General features: G+C 41.1%; 1 protein-coding gene across 2 annotated transcripts in view; it reads left to right on the top strand.

The window, feature by feature from the left end:
* LOC122550442 (NALCN channel auxiliary factor 1-like) overlaps positions 1 to 26,489 on the top strand; it is a 528,822-nt gene that overhangs the window by 490,223 nt on the left and 12,110 nt on the right. The gene's annotated exons all lie outside the window — the stretch shown is intronic.

The raw sequence follows: 26,489 nt of genomic DNA, 5'->3' as shown, positions 1-26,489 counted from the left end.
GCCTCCTAGAAGGAGCAAACTCGGGCCAGCAGAAATAATAGGCTTCAAGCCCCTTCCTGGCTGCTGGCTGCTGAACCCCTAAAGGTTTATCAGGTTAAAAATTTGGGACCTTGAGATGGAGGCACATTCTTTCTTACCTGAACTGCAGACTGCAACTTCTAGGCTGAAGGACTCCAGGTAGAACCCCCATACCATCCTGAATTGGATAGTGAGCAAACCCTCTGGTCATTGGCCAATTCAAGGACAATCACTAATAAGTTAAAAATCACACAATACGAGATTATAGTCAAACAGGTTTATTTGGAAGCCCTAACTTTCGGAGTGCAACTCCTTCATCAGGTGATTGGAGACTGGTAAAAGACTGCTTCCTACAGAGTGCAGGATTATAGCCTCAACTGGTGTCATGTTTGCATCCCAATGTGCTACACTGTTAGATTCTTCAATAGTTAATATTGCACATGTTGAGAACCAACATCTCTGTTACCAAGATATTTCGCTAGAAGATAGACATGTTATTACTCAACACTTCAGATATCCCTCTTCTTTACCTCACAGGCTATGGTCACAATTATAATCCATTTGCTCAGCACGTTCTATATATATATATATATATGAATTTCATGACTTTATACTTTACACAATCTCTATTTTAGTGTCTTATAGTGTTGAATTGAACAAAAATATTGTTTTATAAAGTCAGGCCAACAAAGGACTCACCCACTAAAACAATCATTATTAGTCACCAGTTTAGAAATGAGACAATGAATCTAAATGTAAGCATCTGCAATTTGCCCCCAAGAATGTTTTTTGTACAGATATTGTGCTATTCATTGTAGCATTTAACTCTAAGACTTATATAGGATTGGAAAGGGTATATGCACAGAAACAGACCAATCTGTACATGCCAGTGATTATACTTTGTTCAAGATTTTTCCCATCTTTCTTCATCTAACTTTATCATCATGAATGAGTGTACCCTATTCCCCCATATTCATGTCAAGGTGAGATGAATTTTGCTAGTTGCTGGGTCTGTATGACATCCAGTTCAAGTCATGTCAGACTATGACATTGATATTAAATGATATGGACTTTGGCCATTTAAAATCCTAATCCATGGCAAAGATAACTCCTGCTACTTAATCGATTATGAATAAAGGATATTTTTGAAATAAAGAAAAGTGAGGCAGTTCCTGCCAAGATGCAGTGGGCAAAGACCACTGTCTGTGGTGTGCCTGTGGAAGTTAAATGGGGGTAAGTTCAGTTAACGGACCCTCCTAGTGCCTCAAATGCATATAAATATAGTCTGGTTCAAGTAAGAGATGCTTTTGGTTTGATTGGATAGAGTCAAACTCCAATGTTTGCTTGTTTTCTTCACATTTGATTGTACAGAACCAGCAATTGTAACCAGACATATATATACATTATAAACAGAGAGAGAGAGATAAAGATTTTTTTTTATAAATAAAGTATATATTTTTGATGGGGAGGTGATGGGGGTCTCTCTCTCTGTTCTGAGTAGGCAGGAGATGATGGTTTGATTTCTTCTTCCAATTTTATTAGTTGTGGATGTGTACTAGTTAAAATTGAACAGCAATCTTTTCAGCTTGTTGTAGGATTTTAGTCCCGTTTTCTGGTACTTGGCCTTTATTCCAAGGGTGGTACAGTGGATCAATGGTTAGCATTGTTGCCTCACAATGTTAGGGAGCTGAATTCAATTCCAGCCTTGGGCAATTGTCTGTTTGGATTTCCACCATGCACTCTGGTTTCCTCCCCACAGTCCAAAGAAATGCAAGTCAGTTGGGTTGTCCATGCTAAATTGCACTGTAGTATGGAGGCCATGTGGGTTAGCCATTGGGAAATGTGCTGTTATGGGGATAGGGGGCTGGGTCTGAGTGGAATGCTCTTCAGAGGGTTGCTGCACTCTTGATGGGCCGAATGGCCTCTTTCTGCACTATAGGAGTTCTATGATTTTAACAGATATTTCTTCAGGCCATTTAATGTGATATGTACTGTGTACATTTTAAAATACTGAAACAACTTATGCTCCTGACCTGTTAAGTAGCATTTACTGTGGTTAGTTAACCATAGAATAGAAAATTAAACTTGACAAAAAATAATTTTTTGCCATGAAACTGACTTCTTAACTCTTCCTAATCCTTAACAATGTATCACAGACTGATTTGCAGATAACACATTGTTTACTTTCCTTAATGGAGATATTTCAGTCAATAATTTGCTAACTTCTCTTTTGTTTATATGAGGCTTATTGTTTCAAGAAATACAAGCCAGATCACTTTGTAAACCATTTCCAACAGGTGCTGCAGCTCTCATGTATTTTTTGCTACACTTCAGGAAATTCTAAATGCAATAAGAATTCCTCTGAAAGTACTTTGATTTTTTTTTCATGACCACATCAAAGCTGTACTTTGGTGGTAATCTTAAATTGAATTGAGATGGATGTAGCTATGGTCAGATTAGTTTAAAGAGGAGTCTTGAGAAAAGGCTTAATGGTAACAACATTTTCACCACTGAGTCATGATGTAAAGAGTTGAAGCACATAATCAAAGCCAGCACTTTAATACAGTGTGCTGCACCTCTATCGATATTATATTTCAGAACAGACCTTAAACTAAAATTCTATCTGACCTCTCGGGTGGACACAAAAGATCCCTTTCTATCATTCATAGAAGATCAGGAGATTTCTCCCTATTTTCCTGGCCAACATTCATCCCTTAAACAATGGAACTGCAAAAATAGGACTCATTTCTTGCTTTATTGAAATTATTTGCTGTATTCTCCTTTATGTCAACAATGAATATATTTCAAAACTAATTCACCATTTGTAAAGCTTTGAGACACCCTGATGATGGTTCTTCTTGCACTACATTTCTTTCACCTTCATCACTAAATTTTGATAAAATACCTTACACTATAATGTATTCAACTAGATACTTCATGTGTGAAATTCAGGCACATTTTATAGACTGCAGACATCAACTGCACATATCACAGACCAGGTTGCAATTTGACCAAAGGATTTCAGCACATTACCACAAAATTCTTCTATTCCAATGATCTACTAATTCTCAACATGACCCACAATTGTAAAATGCTGTAAATTTATAATTCCTTGAGTTTGTGCAAGGTGAGGTAACTTTGTTCCTTGTTACACATGACTAAAGCATCAACTCCAGTCAGAACATAACAGGGATTTTGTGAAAACTTTCTGTTTGCTACAGTAAGATTATTGTTTTGCTCTAAAGAAATTTCCACTTTACCAGACTGCACTGTTTGCACTGACTTCACTGCACTGTTAGTAGCCACACACGCAGATGACAAGCAACATGAATTCTACTGGGACAACACTACCATTATAGGGCAAGCCAAACAGAGAACAGCCAGGGAATTCCTAGAGGCATGGCACTCATCCACAGACTCTATCAATAAACACATCGACCTGGACCCAATATACCGGCCACTACAGCGGACAGCTGGAACTGACAACCGGAAGCGGCAGAGACAGGCCACTACAAATGCCGGAAGAAACATCACAGAAGCGCTTCACAGGAGGCTCCCAAGCACTGAGGATGTCACCTCGACAGGGGACGAAACGTTTGCAACACAAATTCCCAGCTCGGCGAACAGAACCACAACAACGAGCACCCGAGCTACAAATCTTCTCCCAAACTTTGAACTGTTTTCACACCAGAATGTTACTTCATGCTAACTTTGTGTCAATTTCATGCCATGTCTGCTGAACACTTACCTATCTCATTGAAATAGCTTTGTTCCTCATGTAAAGCATTAAATAATACAAGTTTCTTGTATAGACACTTCTGAACTGGTGTAAATTTACATTTTAGTATAGCAGGAGTCAAAATCAATATTTCTACTATTTCATAGTGATAGAATCATACAGTCATACAGCATGGAAATAAACCCTTCAGCCCAACCAGTCCATGCCAAACACGATCCCAAACATAGTGATTTAAAAAAATATATATTCTTCTCAATGTAGGTGATGCACTTTTTATGTTGTTGAATATTTTTATAGCATCAGAATTTGCTACATTGGAATGAGAAGCTTCCATAATTATGCTAATTGTGATCTGCTTAAATTAATATATTGCTGATAAACATTAATAAACTTACTAGAATGGGCAAATATTTAGCTAATTAAGTTCAACAGATAAATGCAATGTATTACATTTTCATTGTAAAAATAGGGAGGTCACTTATTATTTGGAAGGTGGAAGTCTAGATGGGGTAGAAGAGCAAAGAGATCGACAGTACAAATACAACAATCACTGAGCGCTGCAACAGAGTTTAGCAAGGGCAAAGAGAGAACCAACTAAACACTGTTTCTGGAGGGATATTATTGAAAAGTAGGGAACTTCTGCTTAATCTGTATTGAGAGCTGAAAATGTGTTGCTGGAAAAGCGCAGCAGGTCAGGCAGTATCTAAGGAGCAGGAGAATCAACGTTTCGGGCATGATCCCTTCTTCAGGAATCTGTATTGAACCTTGATTAGACCATGCAGTTCATAGGCATTTTATTATCCAAAAAAATAGAAGTGACATAGGAAGGGAAAAGGTTGAGATTCTGAAGGGAGATTACATAAAGTTAGGCAGAAATTTAAAAAGGAGGTCCTCAAGGGTAATAATATCTGGATTACTCCCAGTGCTACGAGCTAGTGAGGGCAGGAATAGGAGGATAGAACAGATGAATGCATGGCTGAGGAGCTGGTGTATGGGAGAAAGATTCACATTTTTGGATCATTGAAATCTCTTTTGGGACATAAGTGACCTGTACAAGAAGGATAGATTGCACCTAAATTGGAAGGGGACTAATATACTGGCAGGGAAATTTGCTAGAACTGCTTGGGAGGATTTAAACTAGTAAGGGGGGGGGGGAATGGGGTGTGTGTGTGTGTGGGGGGGCGGGGGGAGGTTGGGACCCAGGGAGATAGTGAGGAAAGAGATCAATCTAAGACGGGTACAGCTGAGAACACAAGTGAGTCAAACAGTCAGGGCAGGCAGGGACAAGGTGCGACTAATAAATTAAACTGCATTTATTTCAATGCAAGGGGCCTAACAGGGAAGGCAGATGAACTCAGGGCATGGTTAGGAACATGGGACTGGGATATCATAGCAATTACAGAAACATATCTCAGGGATAGGCAGGACTGGCAGCTTAATGTTCCAGGATTAGTGGTGCTGGAAGAGCACAGCAGTTCAGGCAGCATCCAAGGAGCAGCAGGATACAAATGCTATAGGAAGGATAGAAAGGGAGGCAAGAGAGGAGGGGGAGTGGAGTTTTTGAAAAGGGATAGCATTACAGCTGTGCTGAGGGAGGATATTCCCGGAAATACATGCAGGGAAATTATTTGGGTGGAACTGAGAAATAAGAAAGGGATGATCACCTTATTGGGATTGCATTATAGACCCCCCAATAGTCAGAGGGAAATTGAGAAACAAATTTATAAGGAGATCTCAGCTATCTGTAAGAATAATAGGGTAGTTATGATAGGGGATTTTAACTTTCCAAACATCAACTGGGACTGCCATAGTGTTAAAAGTTTAGATGGAAAGGAATTTATTAAGTGCGTACAATAAAATTTTCTGATTCAGTATGTGGATGTACCTACTAGAGAAGGTGCAAACTTGACCTACTCTTGGGAAACAAGGCAGGGCAGGTGACTGAGGTGTCAGTGGGGGAGCACTTTGGGGCCAACGCCCATAATTCTATTTGTTTTAAAATAGTAATAGAAAAGGATAGACCAAATCTAAAAGTTGAAGTTCTAAATTGGAGAAAGGCCAATTTTAATGGTATTAGGCAAGAACTTTCGAAAGCTGATTGGAGGCAAATGTTCGCAGGTAAAGGGACGGCTGGAAAATGGGAAGCCTTCAGAAATGAGATAACAAGAATCCAGAGAAAGTATATTCCTGTCAGGGTGAAAGGGAAGGCTGGTAGGTATAGGCAATGCTGGATGACTAAAGAAATTGAGGGTTTGGTTAAGAAAAAGAAGGAAGCATATGTCAGGTATAGACAGGATAGCTCGAGTGAATCCTTAGAAGAGTATAAAGGAAGTAGGAGCATACTTAAGAGGGAAATCAGGAGGGCAAAATGGGGACATGAGATAACTTTGGCAAATAGAATTAATGAGAATCCAAAAGGTTTTTACAAATATATTAAGGACAAAAGGGTAACGAGGGAGTGAATAGGGCCCCTCAAAGATCAGCAAGACGGCCTTTGTGTGCAGCCACAGAAAATGGGGAGATACTAAATGAATATTTTGCATCAGTATTTACTGTGGAAAAGGATATGGAAGATATAGACTGTAGGGAAATAGATGGTGACATCTTGCAAAATGTCCAGATTACAGAAGAGGAAGTGCTGGATAGATCTCCAGGACCTGATCAGGTGTAAAGCTGGATAGATCCCCAGGACCTGATCAGGTGTACCCGAGAACTCTGTGGGAAGCTAGAGAAGTGATTGCTGGGCCTCTTGCTAAGATATATGTATCATCGATAATCACAGGTGAGGTGCCGGAAGACTGGAGGTTGGCAAACGTGGTGCCACTGTTTAAGAAGGGCGGTAAAGACAAGCCAGGGAACTATAGACCAGTGAGCCTGAGCTCAGTGGTGAGCAAGTTGTTGGAGAGAATCCTGAGGGACAGGATGTACATGTATTTGGAAAGGCAAGGACTGATTAGGGATAGTCAACATGGCTTTGTGCATGGGAAATCATGTCTCACAAACTTGATTGAGTTTTTTGAAGAGGTAATAAAGAAGATTGATGAGGGTAGAGCAATAGATGTGATCTATATTGACTTCAGTAAGGCATTCAACAAGGTTTCCCAGGGGAGACTGATTAGCAAGGTTAGATATCATGGAATACAGAGAGAATTCGCCATTTGGATACAGAACCGGCTCAAAGGAGAAGACAGAGGGTGGTGGTGGAGGGTTGTTTTTCAGACTGGAGGCCTGTGACCAGTGGAGTGCCACGAGGGTCAGTGCTGGGCCCTCTACTTTTTATCTTTTACATAAATGATTTTGATGCGAGCATAAGAGGTACAGTTAGTAAGTTTGCAGATGACACCAAAATTGGAGGATCTGGACCAGATGGGCCAATGGGCTGAGAAGTGGCAGATGGAGTTTAATTCAGATAAATGCGAGGTGCTGCATTTTGGGAAAGCAGATCTTAGCAGGACTTATACACTTAATGGTAAGGTCCTAGGGAGTGTTGCTGAACAAAGAGACCTTGGAGTGCAGGTTCATGGTTCCTTGAAAGTAGAGTTGCAGGTAGATAGGATTGTGAAGAAGGCGTTTGGTATGCTTTCCTTTATTGGTCAGAGTATTGAGTACAGGAGTTGGGAGGTCATGCTGCGGCTGTACAGGACATTGGTTAGGCCACTGTTGGAATATTGTGTGCAATTCTGGTCTCCTTCCTATTGGAAAGATGTTGTGTAACTTGAAGGGGTTCAGAAAAGATTTACAAAGATGTTGCCAGGTCAGAGGATTTGAGCTACAGGGAGAGGCTGAACAAGCTGGGGCTGTTTTCCCTGGAGTGTCGGAGGCTGAAGGGTGACCTTATAGAGATTTACAAAATTATGAGGGGCATGGATAGGATAAATAGACAAAGTCTTTTCCCTGGGGTGGGGGAGTCCAGAACTAGAGGGTATAGGTTTCAGGTGAGGGGGGAAAGATACAAAAGGGTCAACTTTTTCACAGAGGGTGGTACGTGTATGGAATGAGCTGCCAGAGGATGTGATGGAGGCTGGCACAATTGCAACATTTAAGAGATATTTGGATGGGTATATGAATAGGAAGGGTTTGGAGGGATATGGGCCGAGTGCTGGCAGGTGGGACTTGATTGGGTTGGGAAAGCTGGTCAGCATGGACAGGTTGGACTGAAGGGTCTGTTTCCATGCTGTACACCTCTATGATTCTATGACTCTCTATCTGGAAAGGGTGTCGGGAAGATTTACAAGGATAATCCCATAAATACAAATCAGAAAGGTTTTGCAATTCAGGATCTCTTTTCTCATGGAAAAGGAAGGGTAAAAGGTGAACTAAAAGAAGTATTCAAGACTTATGAAAGGCTTTAGCAAAATGGAACAGAAGGAATGTTCCCTCTTGTGGAGGAAAAGAGCACAAGAGGACATAGGTGCATGTTGGTCACCGAATATCTCAAGGTAAAAACAATGACAGCAGATGCTGGAAACCAGATTCTGGATTAGTGGTGCTGGAAGAGCACAGCAGTTCAGGCAGAATCCAAGGAGCTTCGAGATCGACAGTCGGAATCTAAAAGAAATGTCTTTAACCCGAAGAAAGCTGAGAATTTGCAACTTGCCATGAATGGACATTGAAATGAAGAGGCGAGGCTGCAAAACAGGGAAGAGGAACTGCAAAGGGAAATTGGAGATGCAATATGGACAGAAGAGGATGGTGATGGGAGAAGAGTAGCTGCAAAGGTGCCGCGGAGTGGGACAGAGGCAGGAAGGAAAAGTGAGGAGCTGCAAAGGAACAGGGGTTGAAAAGGGAGGAGTGAGTCCATAAAGGGGGCAGAGAAAGCAGTTTTAACACTTTGAGCAATGGAATATCATCTAAGTGTGAGCTAGAAAAATTTGAAGTTATTGAAGTGATGGTAAATATAAAGAACTACAATACAAGAAGAAAATGTAATGAATGCTCTTGTATCAGTTGCATTTTTTTATTACTGAACAATTTTATTTTGTTTAGATTTGTATTTATATATTATCACAGCTCAAAACATCTTACAGTGATTGTGTTAGAAATAACACTCAACCATTTAATAATAAAAACGACAGTTCGCAGAAAATATGCCTAAGATGTTGTCTTTTTATGTATAGAAGTGTGTCAGCTTTTTGAAAAGAAACATTTGTTATCACCTTTTGTGTCTTGTTTTGTATCAATTTGAATAATACAAATTTGGCGCTGAACGCTAGAGCAGCCAACCCTTGGAGTTAGTCAGGTCCACACTTCAGTCCATAGAGCACACTGCTCCCCCCATTGGATACCTGGGTTGCTTGCTCGATTTTGGCAGCACATTCACTTTTTCCGGTGGTCTGCATGCGTCAACTCTTTCAACATGTGGCGTTCCAAACCAATTGTAACATAGAACGGTAGCCATTTACTTTGTATCATCAGGTAGCTAGGAGAACTTTATTTTTGACAATATTATTGAATGCAGAGCATTGTTGGAACTATTTTTCCTGTAACATGAACATCCACAATCTCCTTTGTTTGCACCAACCTCTATTGCTACTTGAATATATTTTGAACTTCTTGAAATCTTGATTTTATCTACCTTCTCATCAACAATACAACTCATATTGATGCACTGAAAACAAAAAATATGGGAATTCACAGCAGGTCAGACAGCATCCATGGAGAGAGAGCACTTTAACATTTCGAGTTTAGATGACTCTTCATCAGAATTGAAGTGAAATATAGAGGGGCAGCATTTATGTACTAGTACTCTCTGTCTCCTAACGTCAGGCCAATTTTGTTTCCAGTTGTCAAGCTGTCCCTGAATCCCATGTGATCTAAGTTTATTAATTAGCCTCTGTGCACAATCTTGTCAAAGGCTTTACTGAACTCCATGTAGACAACATTTACTGTTCTGCCCTCATCAATCTTTTTGGTCACAATTCACTATTCTCCCTAGCTTAGTGTCATCTGCAAATTTGGACATTTTATCTCCAACACCCATCTCCAAATCATTTACATAAGTCATAAAAAGCAAGGGTCCCAACACTGGAGAACACCACTTTCAGCTCATCACTAATGTAAGAAATGCTCATCTATACCTACCCTCTGTTTCTAATCCTTTAGCCAACTTCTAATCCATGCTGCCAGCGACCAATCAATCCCAAGCCTTCCTCATTTGTTAACCAACGTGCCATGTGGCACCCTATCAAATGCTTTCTGAAAGTCCAAATATACAACATCCACAGCACAGCCTTAATTCACTGCCTGTGTCACCTGGTCAAAGCACTCAAATGAATTTGTCAGACCTGGCCTGACATTGACAAAGCCATGTTGACTATCTAATTTATTTTTCTTGAAGTGCATGTTTACCTTGTCATGCATTATGGCCTCCATCAGTTTTCCCACTAGTGATGTCAAGTTGACGAGTGAGTAGTTTCCTGGGTTATCCTTTGCTCCTATCTTAAACAGCAATGTTATATTTGCAATCCTCCAGTCCTCCCACACTAATTCTCTCAGAGATGATTGGATTATGTTCGGAGGGACTTGGAAAATTTCTGTGTAGCTCAGTGATTTGTTCCCTTGACTCTCTCAGCAATCTGGGATGCATCCCATCTGGTCCATTGTCGAATTTCTATGGACTTCTCCACCTGGAGTGCTGCCAGCATTATTAACACCTCTTCAGATGTACAAAATCCAGAAAGATGAGATGGGATAGTGTTATGGACTAGGCCGGACCACTCAGAACATTCTTAAGCAGGCAGCCCAGACCATAACTTTGCAATTTGTTTTGGTAAGTGTACAGTGAGAATTACCCTGAGTAAGTTAGCGAGGTTGACTACTAGGTTTTAAAACAGACAAAAATTTATTCACAAAATTACACAATGAAACAGAAAGAGCAGAATAAAGAACCTCTACAGAACTCAGTCTATCCAAACTAGACTTAATTATGCTGTTCCAAATATACCCAACAGTCCCAATAAGCAAACTCCCTTAAAAAACAGTAAAAAAAAATGGAACAGATGCTTACAGATTGAAGTTGGAAGGGCAGAAGGAGAGAGAGCTTTTGCAGCCTGTTCACACAGTCCATTGCTGAACTTCTGACTAGTTCTGGACTGAATTGCTCAGCTAAAGAGCTGACCACTCCCCTTTTGTTGTACAGGTCACTTATAAAACATGACCACTTTGGCCTGAAGTCTCACCTGTTTACACATAAACAAAAAGGACTCTCAATACCCTTTAATCTCTGTAACCAAACCAGTCTAATTGGAACCAGGAGAGTTTTATGACTCCCCTGAAAAAAATCAAGGACACAGTATCTTTGAGAAAAGGAACAGCCTTTAGAAAACACAGACCAGCTTTCTGACAACAGTTTCTCAAGGTGTTTTCATTGTCAGTTTCATCTCAAAATCGCCAACATTTCATTTCGATCTTTGACCATCTATGGTTGACTTTACTTACTGTGGCTTTGAGGATCATTTTCCATTCAGGTAAAAGAAATGGATTGTCCTATTATGTTTGATAATACTTTCTCAATTGCTCATTTTTAGTTTTCTTGCTGAACAAAACATTTAGGATTTGTTCTAAATGAACAAATTCAGTTCTGAAATAATTAAATTGGCGCCAATTTTAAGATTTTCTATTACAATCTATGTTCATAATTCTTTCATAATTATACTTTATTGAATAAATGTTGTATTAATTCATGCCTGAATAAAAAGCAGGATTAGTTTCCTCTTATTTTATGGAGAGGTGCTGGCACATTGATGTTGTCATTGGATTGGTAATCCAGGATAATTCTCTGGGACATGGACACAAATGGAGATAAGGCAGGAACAGGATACTGATTAAGGATGATCAGCCATGATCATATTGAATGGTAGTGCAGGCTCGAAGGGCAGAATAGCCTACTCCTGCACCTATTGTCTATTGTCTATTGTCTATTGTCAAATCCCATTTTATTCATAAGATGTCTACCATCACATTTCTGGGTGTTTGCCATGCCACTCGCTACTTCCTGCTCACCCTGCATGCCATCCTGGGAGGAAAGTTGAGTTGGTGTACTGCATCTTGTATGTAGTATGCACTGTTACCACTGTACATCATTCGTGGAGAGACTGAATGTTTGAGGTGATAGATGGGCTGCCACTCAGAATGGTGTCAGCTTACACAAAAGTTGTTGACGTGCTGCTATCCAGTCAAATAGAGTGAATTCTGTCTCACTGCTGACTTGTGCACGGTAGATTGAGGACAGTGTTAGGGAGACAGCAGGCCAATTGAATGCATCTGAGGAAGGTATTTATATGGATGGGCCAGTTAAACTCCCATGTAATTGGAACATTCAGAATGTTAAAAGTGGGGGATTCAGCAATAGTACACCATGAATGTCAAGTGGAGATAATTAGATTCACTCTGGTGAGGGAGAACCTTTTGTGGCATTTGTGCATTTGTATGACAACAATACTATGATTTACCAGCACAAGCCTGAATTTTGACCTGATCTTGCTGCATATGGATGCAGGTTGTGTATTTAAGGATTCGTAAGTGGAGTTGAACTTGGAGCAATTATCAGCAAACAATCCCTTATAATGGAAAGGTCTTCAACAGCACAACTATTTTCCTTTGTGCTAAAAAACTGCACCTTCTGGAGAGTTAACCTCTTGATTCCTGACCTCTTCAATTGTTCTAGATTTCTTTGGTGCCAAACTCAGTGTTTTTTTTTGTGATATCAAAGGCAACCATTTTAAACTCACTGTTTCAGTCATCTTTAACCCTTCAATTAGATCATAACTTAATTGTCTCATTGACTTGTATCAAAATTTGGTGAAAGTTAGAAGTAGGAGTAGTAGTCATTGTATTTTGATGTACGTGGGTCCAGAAAATGAATGATTGGAAGATAGTCAAGTGCACAGATCATCCAAAACACACCCATTTATATCGTCCTCTGACATGTAGCATGAGAGTATTGATGGAAGTGATCATCCATTAACGCAAATATGGCTTCATTCATTTTCATAGAATGATAGAACCCCTACAGTGGGGGAACAGGCCATTTGGCCCATCGAGTCCATACCAACCTCTTCAAACAGCATCCCACCCAGACCCACGTCCTTACTGCAACCCTGTAGCCCTGCATTTCCTATGGCTAACCCATCTACCCTGCATATCCCTGAATACTATGGGGCAATTGAGCATAGCCAATTCATTTAACCTGCATATCCTTGGACACTACAAGCCAACTTAGCATGGCTAATCCACCTAGTCTGCACATCTTTGTACTGTGGGAGGAAACTGGAGCACCCTGATGAAACACCTGTGGGCAGAATGTGCAAACTCCACACAGACAGTGACTCAAGGGTGGAATTGAACCTGAATCCCTGACACTCTGTACCACTCTTTTTTTTTTAAACAGGCTTCCTCCATTTAAAAAAAATGTATTTTTTTATTGCCTTCATAAAGTAGAAACAGAATTTTCCTGCACATAAGATTTTCTGGGTAATAACATTCACTTTCCAGTCACTGATGACAGTGTGTTTCACGCATCAAATATCAAACCCCAGCAAATGAAGCTGCTTGTGAAAATAGTTTCTGTGATAAAAGCCTCCCACCCTATTATCTCGGAAATTTGAAAATACTGTCTGCAAGGTATTGATATGACTCAGCTCAAACCTTACCTCTCCTCTAATGTAAATCAGATTAGAGTATTATTCAGAAGATAGGAGCAACCCTGTCATCCCATCTGGAATGTGGGAGGCTGTTTTCTGTTACTTCTCACAGTTGTAGCTGTCACAATAATGGTTTCAGAAAGATCATGCAAAATACATAAGGACTGTTCATGCTGCTTTTCACTTCCTTGTTGCATCACAACCTACATTTTCTGTGACAATGGAGAAGGACGACCAGAATTAAGTTAAGAAGTTATATCCATCAACATATTGCAGGATGTCAGTCATCGGGGAAAGCTGTGGGTGGAGCCTTTGCACGGATGCAATCACCTCACTTCAAAATCAGCTGCAGTCCAACCTCCGTCTGGCTGGGAAGACCAGACCCCATTCCACGGCCATTGAGATACTGATCAGGTCAGGGTGAAACCTCCTCCTCATCTGGAGGAGGTGCTGCCTGCAAGATAGCTGGCCAATCAAATGGTGAGTGCTGCCAAGTGCTGGGACTGTCCTATTCCCCAGTGTTGATGTACACTGAAGCCAGATTAGAGGGTCCATGGAGGTACTTTGACAATGTGCGGTTTGGCAGGCCCCAGTGAGCATGGTAAATGGTCAGGATCAGGAGGGCCAACATGTGAGATCAGGTAGTACTCTGGCTGGGGTGGCCTCCAATAAATGGATATTTAAGAGGCTGAATTGGTACATGGGTGGATGAGCTACCCAACATCTCCTTTGCCCTTGGTAAAATGCCAGCATTGGTCAATAGGTGATGATCGTGCATCTGCCTTGGAGAGTGCAACTCTAACAACATTCAGATAAGCTCAGCACCAATCTCATTAAAGCAGTCTGCTTGACTGGCACCAACCGTTATCTTTAAATATTCACTCACTTCATTGTGCAACTTGGCAGCCATATGTACCATCTACAAAGCGCACTAAGCAACTGTCTCAGGCTTCTCCTAAATCTACAAGGTCAGGAGCCGGGAAGAATGCAGGAAGCAGGCACTTCATCACCAATTTCCCCTCCAAATCTCACACCACCCTGATTTGGAAACATGTTTTTCATATCATTCTTTCATCATCACTGGGTCAGATTCCAGGAACTCAGCACAAGTGAGGACTGCAGTTGCTGGGGAGATGAGAGTCGAGAGGATGGTGCTGGAAAAGCACAGCAGGTCAGGCAGCATCCAAGGAGCAGGAGAGTCGACGTTTTGGGAAAAAGCCCTTCATCAAAAATGAGGCTGAGATCGTGGGGTTGGAGAGAAAAATGGGAGGGGGTGGGGCACTGCTTATTCCTGATGAAGGGCTTTTGCTTGAAACGTCAATTCTCCTGCTCCTCAGATGCTACCTGACCTGCTGCGCTTTTCCAGCAACACATTTTCAGCTCTGATCTCCAGCATCTGCAGACCTCACTTTCTCCTCAAAGATATCTCTAGTACCTCAGCCATGCCCTCTCCTTTAGAAGCAGATTTTCTTTTTGATTTGTAATAGGTCCAGGTCCTATCTTTTATAACTCCAAGTATTTAACAGTTGCTGCTATTTAACTACTCATTATGGTTTTGCTAATTTGTCAGGAGGCTCTGCTACTCCAGGTCCATCAGGCCAACCTTTTCTCATGTCAGGCATTTTCCTGTAGTGTCTTTTCTGTTATCCCCATTGAGCTCATCCTGTCTGGTGACCCAGTTCTTATGTCTTAACTCCTTCAGCTTCAGCAGTGGTTTATGAAGGTAGCTCACCCCCACCTTCTCAAGGGCAACTAGGAACAGGCAATAAATGTTGGCCCAGCCAGTGATTCCCACATTCCACGAGTGATTTGAAACAAAATCCCATTCTGAAGCACTGACCATTCAGTTTCCCTTCCTTATCTCCTCTGCAACTCACATTGTAAATTGCTCCCTCACCTCAATTATTGATCTTTTCCTTGCAAAACCAACATCAGCTCATTCCTAAACAACTCCATGTCTACTAACCATTTCAATGCTGCTCATAGTCCAACTCAGTTTGGATATTTTCATATTGTGCCTCTCTAAATCAGAACCAAAGCATCTCCAGCAGTAGCTTATCTTTCCATCTCAGTTTACTCCTGAAATTCCTCATGGATTTATCCTTGGTCACCTCATCTTCCTTGCAAGATGACATCAGCTTCTACATGCAAAAGCCTTCTCAATCGCTCCACTGACCTGGAGCTGTCAAATTGTGTCTGATAGTTTGTCACAAATGAGAAATGTTTACAGGTGAACCTTGATGCTAACATCTTTCATCCCTGCCACAACTTAACAATGGTTTCTGAACTTTCTCTGGCTGCTGTATCAGACTGATAACAAACTTGAGGTCTACTCTAACTCTGACCATCTCCAATAGTCTCTCGAAGCCTCACCTTCCCTCTCCTCTGTTTCAAAATCCATCTGTTACTGAAGGTCACACCTCCGTCTTTGACTCAGTGTACATTTTTCATCTGAGTTCATCTCTATTCATTGCGTGGGGATATTTTTTACATTATAAGTGGTATGTAATTGCAAATAGTTGTGGGTTTCAATTGTGATTGACTCGTCAGTTGTGAATAGACTTTGAAAGTAAACTGATAAGAAATTATTTCCTACTTGTATAAATATTCAAATCCAGAGAATAATACCACACAAGGATCCTTCTTATCCCTTTTCTGCATTATCAATCTCACAGATCAGTTTTCTTTGATAGCAATTTGATGACTGACATTATGAATGAAAATAGTACAATAGCTTAAGTTTATCTTCAGAAACAATGAGCAGACTTTTTGTGAAGATGACACTGTTTTCATCTTGTTGCCTAGCAACCACAGTTTAGGATTAATTATATCTCAAAATAAAGCAAAATCACAAAACGTTCACTGTTGAAGGTATCTGAAGCTTCAATCTCCAATAACTTTGCTTAAGGCAAATAAGAATGGAAACTGTTTCTATTCTGCTTAAAGAAGCACTGATTCACATTGCAGGGCACATCAGCCACTAGCACTGTCAGGCTGCTGCAAGGACATTGTGTGCAGGGACAGGCATTCAGCTCATGAATTGCACCAAGCTGTATTTCAAGGCGACTCACTGCTTTCTGACTACTTGCACACTTTGTGCTGACTTACTTGCTTATTCTTTGGGACTGGGAGCTGGCAGGCTGGGGAGCTGGGTGGATTGCAATTGTGAAGGACAGGGGGCAGCAGTATTTACAGGCATGTCATATGGCAAAGCACACCTCTACCAGTCCAGCTCCTCTCTGTACAACTGTAGGATGGGACAAAGAGAGATATTGAATGAAGTGAGAATGGTGGCACAGTGGTTAGTGCTGGTACGGCTGGTCAGGAAGCAGTGAGGTTCCCTGGGTATTTGAGTAAGCTGGCATGCAGTTTGTGAGAGGGTTGAGGATGGTAATGACAGTGAGTGAGAGAAGATGTAACAGGCAATAATGAGAGTTGTAAATCCTGAACTGGGTAGGAGATGGGTGCAGTAGCGGAAATACAAGTGAGTGTGAGAATTGCAGAGAGAGACAAGTGGGATCTTTCCTGACAAAGCAGGGAAGGTCATTGACCTTATTGTGACACTGCTGGCCATTCCTCTACACCACTGAAAATGCATTGACTCAGGTGGCTACCTCAGACCAGGCTGTCAGGTTCAAGTGTCCAGGCCTCCACTGACAGCCCTCCAAGAAAAGAACAGCCCACTTTTGCACCACCCCCTCACTAGGATCTCCAGGTCCCTGTTGGAGAAACATAGCATCATCTTCCCCTTTCCCCAACTGTTCAGATTCTGTCACTAACCAGGCAGCTTTGGAATGCCAGTAACTGGCCATGTGCACAGTGACCCTTTAAATATAATGCTGTAGTTCAGGGATGCTGGTCTTTTGGCGTATTAAAGTTCAGTTGTTTCAGGAATAGCATATGGTAAGATGGAGATAGAATCAGGTGTGAAGAATCTCATAGGGCGGCACAATGAGGTGCATTTGCTATGGCATGGCAAGAAATCTTGTGAGGCCTCATGTTGAGAATCCCTCCAAAAAAATCAATGCAACTCCCACCTAACCAAATGAATATAAGATTCAGTTCCAACCACCAAATTATTTACCCAAAGCCAACACATCCCAATTGGCATTAATCATATTCTGTGCCCTTTCCTGATTTGAGATTCAAAGTATATCCATGGAATATTCATGCTTTTTCTCAAAACTCTATGCTAGAATGACAACAGCAGCACAAATGATGTATGAAATAATTTGTAACTTGGGACTTTAATGCCTGCTCTATGCTATGTGGTGATCATAAAATCTTAAACCACAGAAAGAGACTATTTGACTCATCATGCCTGTTCCAGCACTTTTAAAACTGCTACCTAATTAGTTTCCCGGCTTAGATCTATTCCTGTAACCCTCCATTTTTTTTCACCCTTTTAAAGTTGATATCTAATTCCCTTTTGAAGAGAAATGTATCCTTGTTTTATCCCTTTAGTGAAGAAGCTTGCACCCTTATCTTTGATCCCTTACAATGAAAGTGAACTTTTCTCCATTTTACTATTATTGAGTTTATAGTATGTTTGTATCCTTCCTGTCAAACCTGTAATGACCCTGTAATTGTTCTATTCAGTGTTGTTTTACTTCTCATATCATCTTTGCTGTTGGATTTTATGCTCCAGACTAAATGATAGCAGACTTGTGCTGGTTGCAAATTGGACATGTCAGTGCCAAATTGATAAATAGTCAATTTTTCCAGCATTTAGTTTTGTTTTTGGAGACCTTGTTACTGATTATTCATGAAATTGGTCTGCCCTTGCCACATGATGTCTTCAAATTAATTAACAATGTGATACAACCCTCTGGAACATAACAGGAAGAAGTTATCCATGTTTTCACTTAATTAAATCAACATTGATCTCTACCACAGCTCCATGTGCTTGTACCCACCTTGGTTTCATAAACCTTACTATTCTTGCCTAATAAAAATCTGTCAGCCTCAGTTTTCAATTTGCTGAATGTCACCAGCTTTCTGTGGAAGACAGTTCCAGATTTCCACCACACTTTGTGCAAACAAGTGAACACAGAAATAGAACATTACAGCCCAGTACAGGCACTTCGGCCCTCAATGTTGCGCCGCCCTGTCATACTAATCTGAAGCCCATCCCACCTACACTATTCCATGTACGTCCATATGCCTGTCCAATGACGACTTAAATGCACTTAAACTACTACCATTGCAGGCAAAGCATTCCATACCCTTACTCCTCTCTGAACCTTTTACACCCAGCAGAGAGAATCTATTTCTCTGTCTATTCTATTCACTCTCTTAATTATCCTAAGCACATGGATTCAATCATGGTTTAATTTTCAATACAGGGGCTAGTTCTATATTTCCAATCAACCTGTTCAGAAATATTATTTTACTCCGCTGGAACAGATAGGACTTGAAACTGGGCATTCTGGCTCAGAAGTCAGGTCACTACCTTAGTACCACAAGAGCTCCTGCAAGCCGGTTCTCTACAACCTGCCTTCTTAATTTAACTCTTTCACTCCTACTGTTGATTCTGGCGTATATGTGTTGCTCTCTAGCCTTGGAGTGAGAAAACATGATGTCCTTTGAGTCATAGAGTCATACAGGACGGAAGCAGGCATTTTGGTCCAATTAGTCCATGCCGACCTTAGTCCCAAACTAAACTAGTCCCACCATCCTGCGCCTGGCCTATATCCTTCCAAACATTTCCTATTCATGCACTTATCCCAATGTCTTTTGAACGTTGTGGCTGTGCCCACATCCATTACTTCCTCTGGAAGTTCATTCCACAGATGAACCACACTGTGTGAAAAACCTGCCCCTCATGTCTTTATTAAAATATTTCTCCTCTCACCTTAAAAAATGCCCCCTAGTATTGAAATCCACCCCCCCCCCCCTCCATGCCGGACAAGATGCCTGCCATTCACTTAATCTTTACCCCTCATGATTATATAAAGCTCTATAAGTTCACCCTCAACCTCTTCAGACGAATAGCAGGGATTGTCAACCAATAGAGTAGTTATAAATTGTGTTGTATCTTCCATAGTATAAATACAAGATTCAGGGCCTAGGTTCAGTATAAAAATTTGAAAATCCTGGCTGGCATTTGGGTTTTCCCGATACAAGCACACACATTATTTTTGTGCTAACACTGGGTAGAAGCTTGCCTCAGGAGGGTTTGGAAGCTGGGAACATTCAATCAGGTGGGAGGCGAGTTGGAAAAGGCTTTGCCATCTTCCTACCTATACCCCGATAAGGTTCAAGTGAAAAGAAGTGGATGCTTTTTTCACTTTGCCAGAAACTAAGGTCCTTGATGTCCACCTAAGGGTTTCATCTTATTCTCGCTGTTATTACTTGAGTGGCAGATAAGCTTTTGCCATGAGGAAACATAACCATCAAATTCTGGTGTATTTACTTATGGGACCCTATGTGGGCAAAGTGGGTGGGAGATGTCCCTCATTCAAAGGTCCTCGTTGCCTAATCTCCCAGAGGGAGCTGCTCAGAGCCCCCACCCTGTCCTTGCTGTTCAACCATTTCCCACCAAGCCCCTCCAGCCCCTGCCTTCCTCCTTGTTCCTAGGCATCAGGGAGACATCAGACTGACAGCAGTCTGGCCAATGCATCAGATCAAGGAGAGCAAGGAGAAGGCAGAAGAATGGGGCTCAGTAACAATCGAATGTCAGAGCAGACTCAATGGGCAGAATGGCCAAATTCTGCTCCTGTTTCTTGTAATCTAATGGTCCACCAGTGACATTGTTGAATAGGAACAAGAACAGGCCATTCAGCCCACTGAGTCTGCTCCATCAATCAATACTATCGTGGCTGATCGAACACTTTATTGCCCTTTATCGATCCCATCACCAAAACCCTGTAAGCCATTGGTAAGCTGAGGTCCATTAATCTACAGCCCTCAGTGGCAGAGACTTTCAAAGCTTCACATGGTCACAATCCTGAGAATAAAAGAATTGCTCCTCATTTTGGCATCCACGTTTTTTTAAAATTAGGACCTTGATTCTGGACTCTGCAACTGGGAAACCTAATTATTTTGTGCATTTCAATGAGGTCACCTTTCATTCTTCAAAATATAGTAATAAATAATAACAATATTATAATATATTGGAATGGCACAAGGTGAAGTGGGCCTTTGCAATAAAGAGGTGATGAGGAGTCTCCAGCTAAAACAAGGCAAAAGTTGCCTCCTCAAGATCCAACCAAACAGGGAAATACAAGCCATACCAATACAGTTAACTCCCAACTTGCCCCTGAAATGCCCAGTTAATTATATGGGACCCACCTTCTTCAGGGCTTATGCCCGAAACACAGGACGTTCATAAGGAAGGCAAGAAAGCCAATAAGAAAAGCAAAGAAGGAGTAGGAAAAAAGTCCAGTAGCAAACATAAAAGGGAATTCAAAGTCTTCGATAGGCATTTAAACCGTAATATAATGGTAAGGGAAAGAGTAGAGTTGATTATAGAACAAAGAAGAGGTTTACAGGTGGAGACAGAGAGCATGGCTCAGGTATTAAATGTCTTTGCCTGGGCAACATCTCCCTCTTTAGCAAAGATGATGTGGAGGAGCTGATGCTGGACTGGGGTAGACAAAGTCAAAACTCACACAGCACCAAGTTATAGTCCAACAGGTTTATTTGAAGCCATAAGCTTTTGGAAGGCAAGCAGCTAGTGAGAGAGGATACATCGGAGGATACATCGGAGGTAACTCTGTCACCAGAAGAGTTAAAAATTAATAAAGAAGAGGCACTGGAAGGTTGTCAATACTTAAAACTGATAAAGTGCCAGGACTGGGTGAGATAAATCCAAGAATATTGGAGGATATGAGACGGAAATTGTAGAGCCACTGGCAATATCCTTCCACTGTTCTCTCGACTCAGGAGTGGTGCCAGATGAGAACTACAAAATAACACCATTGTTTGAAAAAAAACTAGTGAAGAAAATCTCAGCAATTACAGCCCAATCAATTGGCCTGAACCTCTTCGAAATAATAATCCAGGATAGTCATATGAAAAATGTGGGTTAATTCAGATCCCCAATACAGATTTCTCAAAGGTAATCATGTTTAACTAACTTACTTGATTTTTGAAGAGGTAACAGGGAAATGATCATTAGAATGCTGTTCATGTATTGTCTTCATGGACTTACAAAAGCAAATTGATGCAGTGACACCAAACAGACTGGTAAGAACAGTTACAGCTCATAGAATTTACAGGACAGTAGCAATATGGCTACATAGTTGGCTGAGGGATTGGAAATAAAGAGTAAAAGACAATGGATATTTTAAGCTGGAGGAAGGTTTGTAATGGGACCCCTACTTTTCCTGATATGCATTAATTTCAATCTTAGTGTGTAGAGACAATGTCCAAGTTTGCAGATGGTAAAAAAATCTTGGAAACATTGTAAACCGTGAGACAGTGGAAAACCATAAAGGGGCTTTGACAAGTTGGTGACGTGGGCAGATGAAGTTAATGCAGAGAATGGTGACATGATAGAATTTGGTTAGAAGACAATGGACATGCAGGAGTGTGTACAGGAGCAAAGAGACCTGGATGAACAAGTGCATAAGTCACTAAAGGTGGCAGGACAGGTAGATCAAGCAGTTATTAAAATATACAGAACTATAGGCTTTCTTCATGGGGCCATAGAGCAAGGAATTTAAGTTAAACTTGTAAAAAGTACGAGTTAGATCTCAGCTGGCCTGCTGTGTACACCACACTTTAGGAACAATCTAAGCATATTGGAGAGATTGCAAGTTTATGAGAATGTTTTCAGCGATAATAAACTTCAATATGAAGACAAATTGGAGAAGTTAGGAATGTGTTCCTAAAGAGAAGAAGGTTAAGAGTAGCTTTGATAGAAGTTTTTAATATCATAAGGGGATTGAACAAAGTAGATAGGTAGAAAATATTCCAACTCATAAAATGATCAAGAATGAGAGGGCACAGGTATAGGAATGTGATGTGAGAAAACACCATTTTCTAAGCAGGTGGTCAGGGTCTGGAATGCATTGCCTGAATGTATGTTGGAGGCTATTCATCTGAGACATTCAAGAGGGCTTTCAATGATTATTTAAAGAGTGACAGTGTTGAGGATTATGGGAAATGGCAGGAGAATGGGACTAAATCAAGATGCTCTTTCAGACAGCTGGTGCAGACACAGTGGGTTGAATGGCCTCCTGCACCATTCCTGTACACTGCACCTTCTGGCAATGCTACAACGTGCCAACTACCAATCAGGTTGGCTGATGGTTCTCTGAAGGAGGATGTCTTGCTGAGTGAGGGCTGGTGACGTGTCACCTCCAGCCAATCATTGTTATGTTGGCATGCAAACAGCTGCAGGAAGATTTGTTTTGGTGGTGATGCATTTGCCAGCAATCCTTTGAGTGAATGGGAAGTGAAACCCCAGCATTCTAAAGTCTTGGTCCTTGAATTAGTTTCAGTTTAAGGAAAAAATAATTGACTCTCATGCAGGGCCAGTGCTCTGGGAATAACCTCCCTTCTTCAAGAAAGCACTGTGCAATATTTGGCATCCATCAGAGAGGAGATGGGGCCTTAGTTTAAAATCTCATCTGAAAGATGTCACTACCAAAAGCGCATCAATTCCTCAGTACACTGCTGAAATGTAAATCTTGATCTTTGCCATTAGCAACTTTTTGCAACTCAGAAGTAAAATTACTACAAGGCTGAGCCACAATTAACACACACCCACATTTATTACATATTCACAGTGTTAGAAATGGTGTGGGTAGATGGCAGTTTTGTGGAAGTAAGATGCAGTGTTTTCTCCAAACTGGACAATCACATTGCTGTTTTGTTTTTGCGTATTAATAACCAACAGTATACATGTCATTGTTAAGTTTCCAAATGAATAGTCTTGACATGACAGTCCATATTGCTCCATTAACTTAGCATCTTAATGTCTTTAATAGCAGCTTAATTTGAACTGATTTCTCAGCAGCTGTATTGTTAGGCAGGGAGTTCAGTATCTGCCTTGTTACATTTAGCTTTATTTTGGATTGCTATGGGGCATATGGAGGATATATGCCACCATCTAATGGTGAATAAATGTATTGCATCTTCTTTTTGTACAGAAAGATGACTTAATTTTGGGCTCAAAGACATTTCTACAAAATCTAACAGGAAATGGTCTTCAGCCTGACCTTATATTCACCATATTACATGAAAAACACTACATCTCAGATGATTGCCTGAATTGTTATGAATATTTGATGCAGACAAAGGAAAAGTGGAATGGAACTCATTTCACATTTGCTGGACACAGCCCTAGATTCATAAATTGTAAGCTTTTCTGTTGCCCTCACTGGTCATTCTTTCAGGTTAGAGCAGGCTGTTCTGACTTTGGCATCCTAGTTGACCATCTGTTGGGCTATCAACCCCATCACATCATCACACCTTTGTTCAATGGGTGTAAGCAACACTGATAAAGCTAACATTTGTTACTCTTCTTAATTACCCTTGAAGAAATAGTGGCGAGCTGGCTTCATTATCATGCAGTCCATGTGCTTAGGTACATCCTCAGAAGGAGATTTTAATGATGTATGTTGCATTGATGTTCAAGAAGCTAGAGATTTGGGAATTGGAAGTTGTTGTCAACTGACCTTTGCTGGGTGTTACAGTGCATTATGTAGCTTTTGTGGGGATTGTTAGCACGGTGGTGATGTTACTGGGCTAGAAATCCAATACCCAACCTGAATGGTTCCAGAGAGGTTAACACAGCAGCTTGAATTTAAATTCAATTTATGAGGAAATAGAACCGAAAAAGCTAGCTATCAGCAATTGTTCATAGAACTACTGGATTGTTGTAAAAGTCCCTCTGGTTCACAGGTATCTTTTATGAGAGAAAATCTACTGTTTTAACTCAGTCCCGCCTAAGAATAACTCCAGATCAACACTAATGTTCATCCCTGAAACAATAATGTTGGTCCCTTAAATGCTCCCTAAAATAGTTTAACAGGTTACTGAAGTTATTGAGTCAAAATGCTACAAAAGAGTTGAATAAGGATAAAGCCAGATGGAGCAGCCAACGTCACAAGGGCATTGGAAATGACAAATACACGTTCTGCCGAGACAACCCTGCAATATCCTCGTCACTAACATCTGGAAAAGCCCGGCAAAAGTGAGGACTGCCGATGCTGGAAATCAGAGTCTAGATTAGTGGTGCTGGAAAAGCACAGCAGGTCAGGCAGCGTCCAAAGAGCAGGAAAATCGACTTTTCAGGCAAAAGCCCTTCTCTGGAAAAGCCGGTCTACAGATTAGACAAACTTGACATAGTCACATGCACCAAAATACACCTTACAGTCCTTGTCACAAACCCATCCATCGTCATGACCAGCTGGTGTTTCATGCATCAGTTCAAAAATGGAGAAGCAAACCTTCCAAGTAAACTCATTACTGCCGTCTGTCCCCACTCAGCTGATGAACCAGTCCTCAACACAACTTCGAAGAAACATCAAGAGTAAGAGCAGCACAAAGTGTACAACTGGGGTGGGCAGGTGGCTTAATGTCTGTCATTATCACAATGATGCCACTGCTAATTGAGTCAGATTTACTTGACTGGGCTTACAGTTGCTGGTGAGAGAAATGACAAAGAGAATAACCTACTGGATTCTGCCCTCACCGGCTAACCACATTGCTGTGTTAAGTTAAAAATCACACAACACCAGGTTATAGTCCAACAGGTTTATTTGGAAGTACTGGCTTTCAGAGCACTGCTCCTTCGTCAGGTGGTTGTCCCACATTGTTGTGGGTCTGGAGTCACATGTAGGCCAGTCTAGCGATAATATCACTTGGTCATCACTTTCATCCACCTGCCAATACCCAAGTTTGTACAAAATTTAGAAAAATCCAGTGTTCCCCCCTTTCTTCTGCTCTCAATTATCCACAAGGTAATAGTTGATATCGGAACAGTACTAGGAAGCAACCCTTACAGTGTTACAGTCTGTTCATCAATAATCAGTCTGAACTCTGCCATGGACCTTTGACTCCAAATCTCATTACTAAATTGATCAAAACATTCAACAATCGAGCAAAGAGCTGAATTTCAGAGGTGAGATGAAAGTGTAGGAGCAAATTTCTGAAAACAGCAAATGCTGGTTATCACAACGGGTCAGACAGCATCCATGGAGAGAGACCAGGCTCACAGTTCAAGTTGACATGACTTTTTCTCAGCCATTTGCTTCATGATTTCACAAAAAGTGTTTGGGGGACTTTTAATCTCGGAAAAACAAGTGAGTTTGGATTAGATGGGATGCAAAACTTGTAAAACCTTCAAGTGAGATCCATCTCCCACATATCTACTTCCATGTTTTACCTGGCTGGCTGAATTCTCTGGTTTTTGGAAATTTGACAAATAATATGTTTTGATAGGTGTCAGCATGGGAAAGTGAAGTGATTTTATAAGAGTGCTTGCAGGATCTTTTCCCCCTACCTACTTCTCATGCTGTATCAATTGCAGGCAATGCTTCAGGATTGTAGACTCCTGAAGACTAGGATTTCTGCCCTCACCACCACACCAGCCGCTGCCAGGCATGTAGCAAAACACAACCATGGTTATAACTACCCCAACAGTAAACTCCTAATCTGTTGTTGAATGGATGTCTCCGACAGCATTTCCCACCCAATCCGGAGCTATTCCACTCTATCAAGTTGGCTTTCTTGTAGTCACACATGTGGTGAAGTGAACACTCTGCAGTGAGGAAGCTAATTCGGTCTTGCTGGTGTTTTAGACTCTCCTTCCCACTCCCGTTAAGATTGGGGCAAATGTCTGTTTAAAATATGAAAGAGAATAATACCTGAATGATGCCTCGGTTAATTTATCAAAAGAATATTTGAGGTCTATAGAAAGAAGGTCCTAGGTTATGCTCCATCAATAAACTGGAGCAGCAAAAGTTCCTTCAGCAGCCAGTAGCTAGGAGGGGGCAATTCGGCGACATTCTCGAGGTCACAATTAAGTGTCTTCTGTTGATCATAAACACGTGCAGAATATCACATAAAGATCACATCAGGCTCTGATATGATGCTGCCTGTGATGGAATAGTTTACTAACAGCACTCACTGTCATG

This window comes from Chiloscyllium plagiosum, unplaced genomic scaffold (genome assembly GCF_037043375.1).
Source record: "Chiloscyllium plagiosum isolate Xiang-an unplaced genomic scaffold, Cpla_swu_hap1 HiC_scaffold_6, whole genome shotgun sequence".
Lineage (NCBI taxonomy): Eukaryota > Metazoa > Chordata > Chondrichthyes > Orectolobiformes > Hemiscylliidae > Chiloscyllium > Chiloscyllium plagiosum.
The sequence above is the reverse complement of the archived record's forward strand: the minus strand, read 5'-3'. Positions and strand labels throughout refer to the sequence as shown.